Source organism: Ruditapes philippinarum, unplaced genomic scaffold (genome assembly GCF_026571515.1).
Source record: "Ruditapes philippinarum isolate M1 unplaced genomic scaffold, ASM2657151v2 ctg148_1_1_1_1, whole genome shotgun sequence".
Taxonomy (NCBI): Eukaryota; Metazoa; Mollusca; class Bivalvia; order Venerida; family Veneridae; genus Ruditapes; species Ruditapes philippinarum.
In genome coordinates, this window is record NW_026862686.1 from 78,454 (window position 1) to 90,589 (window position 12,136).

The following is a 12,136-nucleotide window of genomic DNA, read 5'->3' on the forward strand; positions in this document are numbered from 1 at the left end:
AACACGAGTGTACAGATATTAGATGTCACATATCAATTCAGTGGCGTTGTTCTGACCCTATTCACAAAGCCAAAATGTATCTTTGTTTCATAATTGTACTGAAAATTCACAATAATTATTGTCAAATTGAAGTCATTCTTCAAAAAATGCCAATGACTTAAAACATAGAATACAAATTAATCTAATAGACATAATTTAGAAAGGTTTTTATCATACATCAAGGCATTTTTCAACTCTTGATTTTTTGATTTTTTTTGCCCGTTAAATGGCTTAATTCTAACAGAATGAATAGGCATATATTCACAAATTATGGCCAAAAAGGGATCCCACTGAGATTTTTTTTTAGATAAGAAAGGACTGGAAATTTTTTTTTAAGTTAATGTTTAATTCGATGTAGGTCTAGATCAATAATGTGTGTGCAAAATTTCAGATCATTTGCTCACATCGTTTTTCCAAAATAATTATGCTGATTGTGAAAATGATCCAGAATTGAAAAGCGTTGCAACAATTTTCACTGAAATCGGGCTAAAATACTAAAATAATACGGATTTTTAATATATTTCTGAGTATATTTTATAATTATCTTTTGCACTTTTGCATTTTGCACTTTTGCATATTTGTCTGTTTTTTTTTTTTTTTGTTTTTTTTTTTTTTTTTTTTACAACACTAAAATTTCAGACTGCCAGGCCCTTGAAAATAAAAACTTTATGCATGTGCTTTTTTTCATATTATGTAATTTTTAAATGACAAGAAATGTCTTTAAAACTTAATTAAGAGTCGTTTTAATTTCTTTGACAAATTTCTACATCATTAAAGTTTTAAGCTGCTAGGCCGCCAACTTGATCGAATCAGAAACTTCTCACTAGGTGATTTTTTTTCTCATTTTATGTATCTGATCAGTTTCATTTCGTGATTTATTTTCTGTTTATTTAAAGGCACATTAAACCCCAGATATCTATACTTCTTAATTCTATAGGAATGTCAAACATGTGTTTGGTAATGTTTTAATAATAGATTAAAACATGTATGTTTGCTGTAATGTAACGCTGAATGTGCAGTAATGTGTCATAAAGGTAAGAAAATGTACACAAATTTGTATTTTGACTTCCTTACTAAATACTTTTTTTTAAGCATACTAATTTCAAATAGAGCAGAAGAAGCAAAAGAGAGGTGTATATATGGCAAATGACTATATTCTGGAAACTGTAACAAGATATGAAAAATAAAAAGTTTTTCAGAAGTAAAAGTTTTAGCATTTCTGAGACATAACTAATGGGACTTTATTTCAGTGTTTGTATAAATATTAAGCAACATTATCCTTTTTGCATAACTGAATTCACTTATACAAACAAATTAATCGCTGACATCGTCATATTGCAACATTAACATTCCACGCACTATCACATTTATTGCGCATTATTATTTATGAAATTTAATAAATAAAGGATATAAAATTAACGAGATGAATAAAGTTCGTCAGAGGCTCGCATATTATATTATTTTATTATATTATGGTGGCTGATTTGGTATACTTTACGCGTTGCGTTGTCGATAGCGACAACACAGCCTATATCGTTATCGCATTTTCGTCTTGTCATCTTGTCGCTAGCGAAACACGCCAAACGGCGCCTTGTCGCATTGTCGTCTTGTCTCTAGCGAAACACGCCAAACGGCGCGTTGTCGTGCGGCGCGTTTTTGGGATGTCGCCCTGGCGCTTGGTATATAAGTCAATCCTTTGATTTGAGCCGAGCGACAATGTGACATCGCAAGACAACGCGCCGTTTGGCATGCATCGTTAGCGGCAGGACGACAACAAAAGTCCAACAAATCGCCGTTTGGCGACAACTCGACGCACAAAAGCGTTCCAAATCAGCCACCATATTATATACCACTAAAATACACGTAAATCTTGAAGCGCGAAAATACGCTTTAACAGATAGAAAATTTCGCACTATGTTGGTGACAAATACGGTACCATATATGAATGTGCCGGGCTATTTTTGACGTTGGTTCCGCTCTTACCTGTTTATAACGTAGCATATGGAAAAACATTTCATTTTCTGAAATGACTCATAGAAGTGAAGTATATTGAAAATCCTTTTTACTTAAAACGAAAAGGTATATTTAAAAAATATGTTGCAGTAGCTTTCTGAGGTTATGTATTTTGCTAATAGCAACGTTGGAAAAATTGATATCTTGCTAATTTTCCACCGCTGCTCTTAGCAAAATAAAAAGCCTAAGAAGGCTACTTAAAATAATATTCCGTTTCTATTAAACATTTTCAATAAATTTAGTAATAGAGCTACACGAATATAATATTGATTTATCAAATATGGAAAATAAGAACTGTTTATTGTTAAAACTAACCACTAATTGCATTTAGCACGTCTTTACATACTATGTTTGTATAACGCAAATGACGTCACGTCAAAACACATGCATATGCATGGACGGTGCAGTACCGTTTATACGGAGTCGCAAAAGCGGCACGATAAATGGATAAGATTTGTTATTTTTTTTATATATTACTCAAATACACAAATTTGACAATAACTATAAAGTTAACATTCTTCAAATTTGACATAAAGGTAACATTTGTATATTTGCTGAAATTATTCTTAAAACGTTGCAAGTATTAAAATACTATTTTCTCTCATTAAGCTAACAAACTTAATCTTTTTAATTATATCTAAACTTTTAACCAACTAATTACTTGCAACTCTTGCTTTATTAACAATATACCTTTTCTAAAAACTATTTCCCCTTGGTCCTCCTTTTTCTTATCCGGTTGTTATAATTCGTGTCTAAAACATTGTAAAACGATATACTATATATATATACTATTTGATTATATAAATACTGTGTAACCAAACTTGATGTCAGTCAAAATTAATCCAATATGCGAGGTATGTGGCTGTAAAGTGACGAATATGATGAGCAGACTTAAATTTTAGACTCATACATTTGCTGTAAGTGTTTATATATTAAAATGCAAATTAGCCATCGCTTTCTCACCATAAAATCTATATAAGTTTAAATTGCCTGCACCTGTCTTTGATGGGAGTTCAAGCAAAAATTGGGAGAAAAAAATCGAATAAGTAGCAAAATAAATGCATGATGAATTGGTTAAGTCTGGTTAAGTCACGAAAATCACGTGATGTGGAAGAAATATACTCAGAAATAAATTGAAAATCGTAATTTTATGCTATTCTTAGTGAAAATTTAAATTTCAGTGAAACGCCTCGCAGCGCTTTTCAATTTTGGGTCATTTTTCTGAAATTTGGCGCACAAGTAATTGATCTAAACCTTTATCAAAAGTAACATTAATCTTAAATCAAAGGGCTGTAAGCTCTGTGGTATTTTCTGATCTTTGCAATCTTAATCGTACTGTATATATGTATGTATTTTTCTGTATAAGTTTATTTTTATATACTATAATTCATCCCTCAGGGCACCGAGATGCAGCGATTGCGTTTATATTTTTTACTATAAGTTTGAGTTTGATACATACGGAATATTGCATGACTAGAGTTGTATAAGACAACCACACTTTATCCTTGCATATCGTGGCTACTTCCTTAAAAAAATGCCTCGAAAGGGATTTGAACCCCAGACCTCTCACACCCTAAACAAGCGCATTACCTTTGCACCACGGAGAAGTTATACGAAGAAAGCCTGAATAAAATCAAATAATTCTAAATTTGAAATTTCCATTTCGAGTTTGTAATCATTATTAATTTCGAGGGAATTTTGTTCACGATAAACCTGTTGTTTAACACTGATGTAAATAATTTAATGAAAATCTTCTCGCCAAAACAGTCCGACATGTACATATTCCACTACTCGACAGTCAAATTCATTTGTGTAATACACTGAAGTATTCGCTAATCAACATCGCTAAAATAGCATTTTCATTGATTAAAATGATATTCAACCGCGTAATTTATGATTGGGCATTTATTGACAATTCTATAAGCCAACGCTACTTTTAAACTTTGAATGCGTTGTAATTTGTTGGATACTTGTAACAAAATAAAAATATTTCTTTCTTTTACATAGCTAGTTTTAAGCTGTTTTGAGAACTACTTGTTGTTAGGTTTGTCGTGAAATTCTGTGCCAGTGATTGAATGTCAGCATTGTATTTCCTGATCTGCGATCAGAAAATACAAAAATAATTTTCTGTAGAGTCCCTTTAATGGGGAATATTTCTTTCGTAGAAGCAGAAACAAGATGGTGGCCTTTTCATCCTCGTTTATTAAGTTAAAATACAAGTACAGAGTTCAAAAGTCTTATCTATTTAGAGAAGTATATTTTAAAACACACAGATTTTAATTTTCTAGACTTAAAATTACAAATATCAAATTTCTATATTTCAAAAGAAACAGACATCACATTCTTCTAAGTCAAAATACAGGTATCAAATTCACTCTACAATGTATTTATAAAATAACCGAAACGTTATGCTTTCATTTTACATTTTCCTTCAGGTGGTTTATAATGGAGTTGCATATTTTAATTTTACTTTCAACATAAGTCTATCTAATTTTTTCTTGGCAAAATAAAAAAGAACGTCAAATGTTGATTGTTTGTTGATATTGCTATGCATTTCTCATTTGGCATGTATTAAGTTGAATATAAAGCCAAACCCAGGTCAAATAAGTTTCATATGAGCTGAGAAATAAAAAAAATTCTTACCCCTGGTGATTATTTTTTCTGATTTTGTTTTGAGTTATATGATTATATCCGGTGAACGGTCTCAATCCGCGAAAATCAATATCAATCAATCAATCAATCAATCAGTACATAAAAATACAATTATGATAACATATGAGACTTAATTTTCAATTAAACAAAAAGCAAAAATTGATACATCTGTATTTGTTAATGTGTCTGTCGTTTCGTGACTTTGTTGCAAAGTAAATATATTTTACTAAATTGGTAACATTTTCATAAAGATTTCAAATTTCTTTTGTGTTGGCCATCTGCAAAGATAATTTTTAAACAATTTCATTCTTAGATGTCTGTGTAACGGACATACGAGAAGAAAATGATATTCGGATTCAATATCTCTCATTGAACAGCATTTGCATAATCTATTTTCTCTCAGAGTAAAATCATAATTATGTAGCTAGGGTATGTGCTACCTGGTACTATGAACTTAGTGCTATGCAATTACGGTGTATTTATATTTCTCCCGATTGAGTGAATGTTTAAATAAACAATATACTTATATTTTTTAGAATTGTTAATCTCGCTATACCATGACTCATAGGAGGCGCCGAATAATCTTTATTTGATATGTAAAATCAATATATGATCAACAATATCGTTTTGGAACAACCAAAGATAATTTAGTCCAATGTCCTGAAATACAAGGTTTTACCTCGTAAGCCTAGTTTTCACCCATAAGTAACATTATTGTCTGAGTTATATTTGCCATAAGCTCGATGTATAATGCTAGATTCGTAGTTGGGTTCACTTTACTAGACATGTAACTAGACATTACCTGCAAAATACGAGCATATACAGCATATATAGAAAGGAAGAAAAAACGTTTCGTATTTCAAACACGCATTGAATTAATGGTTTATACATTTAACTGGAAATGAAAGTTTATCATGCATAAATAAAGTGTTTACATAAATCTTATCAATTTTCATAATGTGTACGTACATCACAAATTTTGCATATAATTTTCTCTTAAACTGTTCAGTTCCCATAGATTAGATCAGACTGCTTTTAAAATTGTTTACCAGTAATTAATTGTATCATTTTTTCACTAACGACTAACTAAAAACTTTTTGTCCCAGCTATAGCACGTAAAAAACCAGAACATGTAAAAAGCAAAGAAAATAAATGAATATAAGGCTGCAGAAATTTAGCTGGAGAGAGGTTTCATAAGACGATTTGAAGTCTGGACATCAATACCCGATCGATGGACTTTCGCTAACAAAGATACGTGCAATAATATCCATCAGTATATCAGTACATGTATAAAGAAAGTAATGTATGTCATTTTCTTTACAACTAAGGTTCCCGCCATTTAAATTGTTGACAAATGTGGTAATGCAAAATTTTACAAGACAAAGGTTTTCGAAAACTAAAAGAATAAATACTTCCAAAAACGAAGACCTGTAACAGGTTTGGCCAATGTCAGATTGCTGCATAACAACTAGTCATCGTACAAGTCGTCTATAGTGAAGCAGAAAAAGATTTTGAGCCGCGTCATGACAAAACCAACATATTGGGTTTGCGACCAGCATTCATCCAAAACCAGCCTGCGCATCCGCGCTGTCTGATCAGGATCCATTCTGTTCGCTGTCAGTTTCTCCACTTGTAATAGAGTTGGTAAGCGAACAGCATGGATCCTGATCAGACTGGATGCGCAGGCTGGTCTGGATCCATGCTGGTCGCAAACGCACTATGTTGGTTTTGTCGTGACGCGGCTCATTAATGTCGTTGTGCAACCCCATCCTCCGTATTTATCTGAAATTACTCCTTGTGACTTCTCCCCCCCCCCCCCCCAAAAAAAATACTTTTCAGGTCGAAAATTGCTTCAACAAAATCAGTGAAAGTGAAAACAACAAGATAAACAAAACCTCTTTTCTTTATTCCAAAGTTAGTCTGTTGAATTAAATGTATATGTTTTTTAACCTTATGGTTTGCTAAAAGATTCGCCGCGATCCGCTAAAATGACTAGGACTAGTTCACAAAACTTTTCCTAAAAGAACTAGATCATATTATGCAAGTGTTAGATGTTAATCATGTTACATCATATTATGTGCCACCAAAACTTTATTGTGTTTTTTGAAAATTTTGAAAGAATATATTTTAGTGTTTGAATTGTCTGTTTACTGTAAATTATGTTAAAAGTATACCTGTTTTTATACACATCAATCTATATATCAAAAATAAATTCTATATAAAATGCAGCCCGCTTTTGCTACCACCTACATACCTTAAATAGATTCTTTTTAAGAGTGCAGTTCGTTTTTTGTAGACACCTATATATACCCAAAATAGATTCTATATAAAATGCAACCCGTTTTTGCACACACCTATAGTAATAATTATCTTTATATTATCACTAGAGATCTAAAAGTGTTTCAAAAAAAAATCATATTCATTAAATCGCATTGTAAAACTTGAATAATTTACCAGCGATTTAATTATCACACTAACGGGCACTACAAGGAACTTTTAAATTGACAGCATATGTCAGATTATATAAAGACATCTGCATGCAAAATTTATACTAATAATTTCTTGCATATCAGACTGGCGTTTCCGTTAGTTTTACCCATGCCGGAAATTTCATCTGGCATGGGGGTTCCAGATGAGTTGCGTGCTGTACAATGGCACGATAAAGATGACTTCATTTTACTTCATTTTCATACGCTGTTGAATGAAAGTAGTTACGGTTGTTATGATATAGATTTTCATTGAAAATAAAGATAAAGAATTTAAAATATAATGGAATATGGTAGAATATGCAAGAAAAAATATCTGACATATGTTTGCGGTTCGGATCGGAATATCCGTCCCATGGTCACCCGCCCAAGGGCGGTAACTCGGCAAGCCTCGTTACCGCCTAATGGGCGGATCACCTCGGGACGGATATTCCGATCCGAACCGCAAAATATGACAGATATTATTAATCTGTCATATGTTACGGTTCGTCTCGAGGTGACCCGCCTATTGGGCGGGTTACCGAGGGACGGATATTCCGATTCTAACCGCAAACATATGTCAGAAATTTTTTCTTGCATATTCTACAATATTCCATTATAATTTAAATTCTTTATCTTTATTTTCAACGGAAATTTATATCATTACAGCCGTAACTATTTTCTTACAATAGCGTATGAAATTGCAACTTCATTCATAACGGTAATATGACGTCATCATGTACGCGATGCACGCGACTCGTCTGGTTCCCCCCATGCCAGATGAAATTTCCGGCATGGGTAAAACACACGGAAACGCCAGTCTGCTAAGTAAGAAAAACCTTACCATACGGTCAACGAGTTAATTATGGCCACTTTTCTGAACTGTTTCCCTAATTGTTTTCTTAAGTATTTAAAAATGCAACCAAAATTGTGATTTATCCAAATATTTTCAAGTCTAAAGTTTCCAAACTTACAGGACTTATGATTTGCTCCGATTTTTCTAAACCGTGAGAATAGATTTTATCCGCGCTTTTTTCAATCATTGCCGTTCCACAGGGACTCGGCACAGTGTTGGGATTTTGTAAAAAAGTAATTCTAGAAAAACATACATTCAGTATACATGTATATTTTTTTCTAGAATTACTTTTTACACAATCCCAATACTGTGTCTAGTCCTTGTGGGTGGTCCTGTCATTCAAGGTGTTACCGTTTTGTTGTAGATCTAGTTTTTATTTATTTATTTTTTTTTTTTTTTTTTTTTTTTGCACGGGCTACATTATTTTGTTTCTTCTTATATTGGCCCTCTATAAGATTATAATTTTGTCATGATTGTCAAGGGTCATCTCTTGACAGAATACGTCCTCGGTGATCCCTCTTAAGCATAAATCCCAACAAAATTACATGAAAATGAAATGCCGACTCGGTTTGATTAAGTGTGCTTGAGGGTAAAAGAAAGAAAAAGTGCAACATCCCTCACGCCCCCTAGCACCGACTTGAGAGGTACTCAATTTTCAACTATAAAGTTCTGGAATCAGTGATCCCAGAGGACCACAAAAATATAACACTAAAGTGAAACCACCGGAGCTTGAGCTTCTATCAATAATTGGGGAAAAAAACATGTATAAGCAAAAAATTAAGAAATGTTATTTCTTAATTATTTGCTTATATATATGTATTACATAGAGGGTATATTTGCCGTTATTTCGTAATTAGTTGCTTATATTTTTCAATTATTGATAGAATGCCAAGCTCCTGTGGTGAAACCGACTTTTTTGAATAATTCAAGTTTGACTACATTGACCACAAACTTGAAGGTAAAATTATTGACATTGCTTAATTGTCATATTTTTATTTATTAACAGATTTGATTCATACTTGGACAAAACTCTACATAGGTCTAAACTGACATGTTGAATAATTCAAATATGACCTTGACATTGGTCCAATAACTAAATTCAGCTTAAATTATCATAACTTTATTATTAATTTAGGGATCATACGTAGACAAAACGCCACACGTATAATTATGACACAACAGATTAGTTGAATATTTCAAATAAGACCTTGACTTTAAAATGATCTTGACCTTGAAGGTCAAATTATTGAATCTTGTTTAAACTTTATGACGTAAACAGTTTTGTTTTATACTTGGACAAAACAACACTTAATGCAAAACTGTCATGTTGTTTTATATAAGTTTGACCTTGACCTCAAAGGGACTTTGACCATCATTGTCAGTTTTAAAATTGCTTAAATTGACACAACTTTGTATTTAATTTTAACAGACAGAATTCCTATTCATATACTGGGACAAAACAACAAGTAAAACAACATGCTGAATAATTTAAGTATGTCCTTGACATACGTTGTAAATGTCTTTGATTGTCAAGGTCAAATATGAAAAATAATATTTTTCATAAAATAATAATACTAGTATAATGTTTTCTTGAAGAATTTTTTACTAAAATATTCTTTTACCAATTACAAAAATGAATGTTTTTGACTTACTAACAAGAAAAAGTCGAGCGTGACCTTGACCAGCTTGTGCTAGCACCGGCTAGGGTTATGTTCACACATACCTTTATTAGTACCTTATACGTTTCAGAGGTCTTTTGTGAAAAATATCAATATCCAAAAACTCTGTCATGTATTTCACATAAAACCTTCCTCTTAGTCATTTCCTACATTATCCTTGCCCTGGTTTTTGGTTCAAGCACTGAGAGTAGCTAAGTGCCCTCCTGTTATCAACGACTTTGCCACTGCATGCCATACATTTCTTTGACAAATACCTGCGACTTGAACAGAACAGAGGTTGTCATTTACAGCCAGTCCGCACAGTTAAATCAGTGGGAGCACAAAACATGCGATCTCGAAATTGTGGGTTCGATTCCCTGGCTGACCAACCAGAATTACTAATCAGTCTTTCGGACAAGACTTCAAATCGGACAAGACTTCAAATCGAGGTCCCAAATAGGAGTGCTTAAACACTTGGCTAAAGGACCAGAAGAAACTTCTGGAATTGGGCATCTTTCTGCATCTGTATGTTGCACTATTCTCCAAAATGGGCAACCGGTGGCGAGTATGTATAAATAAACTAAAAAATACACAATGCCATCTACACTTCAGATATTTGTGTACAGCATCTCGGGAAGGATAAAAGCAAAAACACAAAACGTGAAAAGTTTTCTATTTTTATTGTAACCAACACCAGTTGATCAAAAGTGATCAGAAACTATAAAATTTGTAGCGTAGAACATTTATAATATATATATATATAACAACCAAAGACCTCTTGAACAACTCTTCTGTATAAAATATATATATATGGATTTCATGAGAAACCATAACAGATATATAAAGCTGTAATAAAGAAATAAACAAAAATCAAAATTAACAAAAATCTTAATATCAACAAAAATGTAAATAAAATAACAAAACTGAATTAAAGAAAGAAATGTATTACTTTTGTATATTAAAAAGCATAGAAATATACACAGGGTACATATAAACTGAAACTTAACGTTGCACATAAAATTGTTTAAGAACTTAACCTTCAAACAATACAATATTTTTCAAGGGAATTTTTTCTCTTCAACAAAAACCCACTGATTGAACTGTTAATTCTTTATGATGGCCAACAGTGTTAATTATTTCTGATGGCCAATATCTTAGCATCACCCCTGTCATCTATATGGTTATCTAAAAGCATGGAATTAAATTTCAACATATCCCTTAATACTTTCTTATGCATAATAAGTTATAGGCATGCCCCTTTGCACACTAGTATTGCCATTATTATATTGCAAGTAAAGAAAACAATAAATAAACCATTCTATGCACATACACAAAATTATTATGGCTGATCAAAAAGCAAAAAAATAATATATATCAATGAAAAATGGGGGGTACATTTGTAAAGCAGGGAGCAAAAATGACAGCCGTTACAATTCTGAGTAAATGTGATGCATCGATAATCAAATAAATTAATATACAAACAAATAATTTGAATTGGAAAAAAAGAAATCCCAGTAAAAAAGCCCAAGGGAAAACAGAACCAAATAAGAAATAATGCATCGTAATTAAATTTTTTAAATCAAATACTAAATATTCTTTTAATTAAATTTAGGTTTTCTTTGAGCATTATTGGCCCAAATAGGTGAATTTAATTAATGTTACTGCGGTATCTAATTTAAAAAACGAAAAATTCATACATTTGCAATTAACCACTGAGGAATATTGTTATGTGAAGATATAATTTCCCAGAAATGAAGAAAAGGGCCATGATGGCCCTTTAGGTCGTCACCCGTATATAAAGGGCCCCCCCAAACCCCCCCCCCCCCCCCTTGCAGGGCCCCCAAAAAAACCCAAAAAGGGGTTTTATTTGGCCCCCCCAAAATCGGTAGACACCCTAAGAAAATGTTTCATGTAAACATTAAGGGTCTAGCTCATTTGGGGTTTTTTAAAAGAAAATTTTTTTTTAAATTTTTAACTATAAAACCCTATTTGTTAAAACCAAAAGAACCCCCGGGGGGCCCGTTTTGGGCCCCAGGGCTTTATTTTTAACAAACTTTGTAGAATTCTAGAAGATGGGTTTTATGCTTAATATCCCAAACCCCTAGCTATTTGGGTTTTTCAAAGAAGATTTTTAATTTTTGCTAAACATATAAAAAAAAAATCAAAAGACCCCCCGGGCGGGGCCCCTTTTTTTACCCCCGGTTTTTTTTTTGAAAAACTTTGTAAAACAACCCCCCCAAAAGATGTTTCTAAATTAATTTTCTTTAAATCTAAATATTTTGGGGTTTTTTTAAAAAAAGAATTTTTTTAAATTTTTGGGTTTTACACATATAAAGGGAAAAACAATTGGGCCCCCCGGGGCCCCGGGGCCAAAATTTTTACCCCAGGGGTTTTATTTGAACAAACTTTTGGGAAAAAACCTAAAATTTAAAAATGTTTTATGCTAAATATTT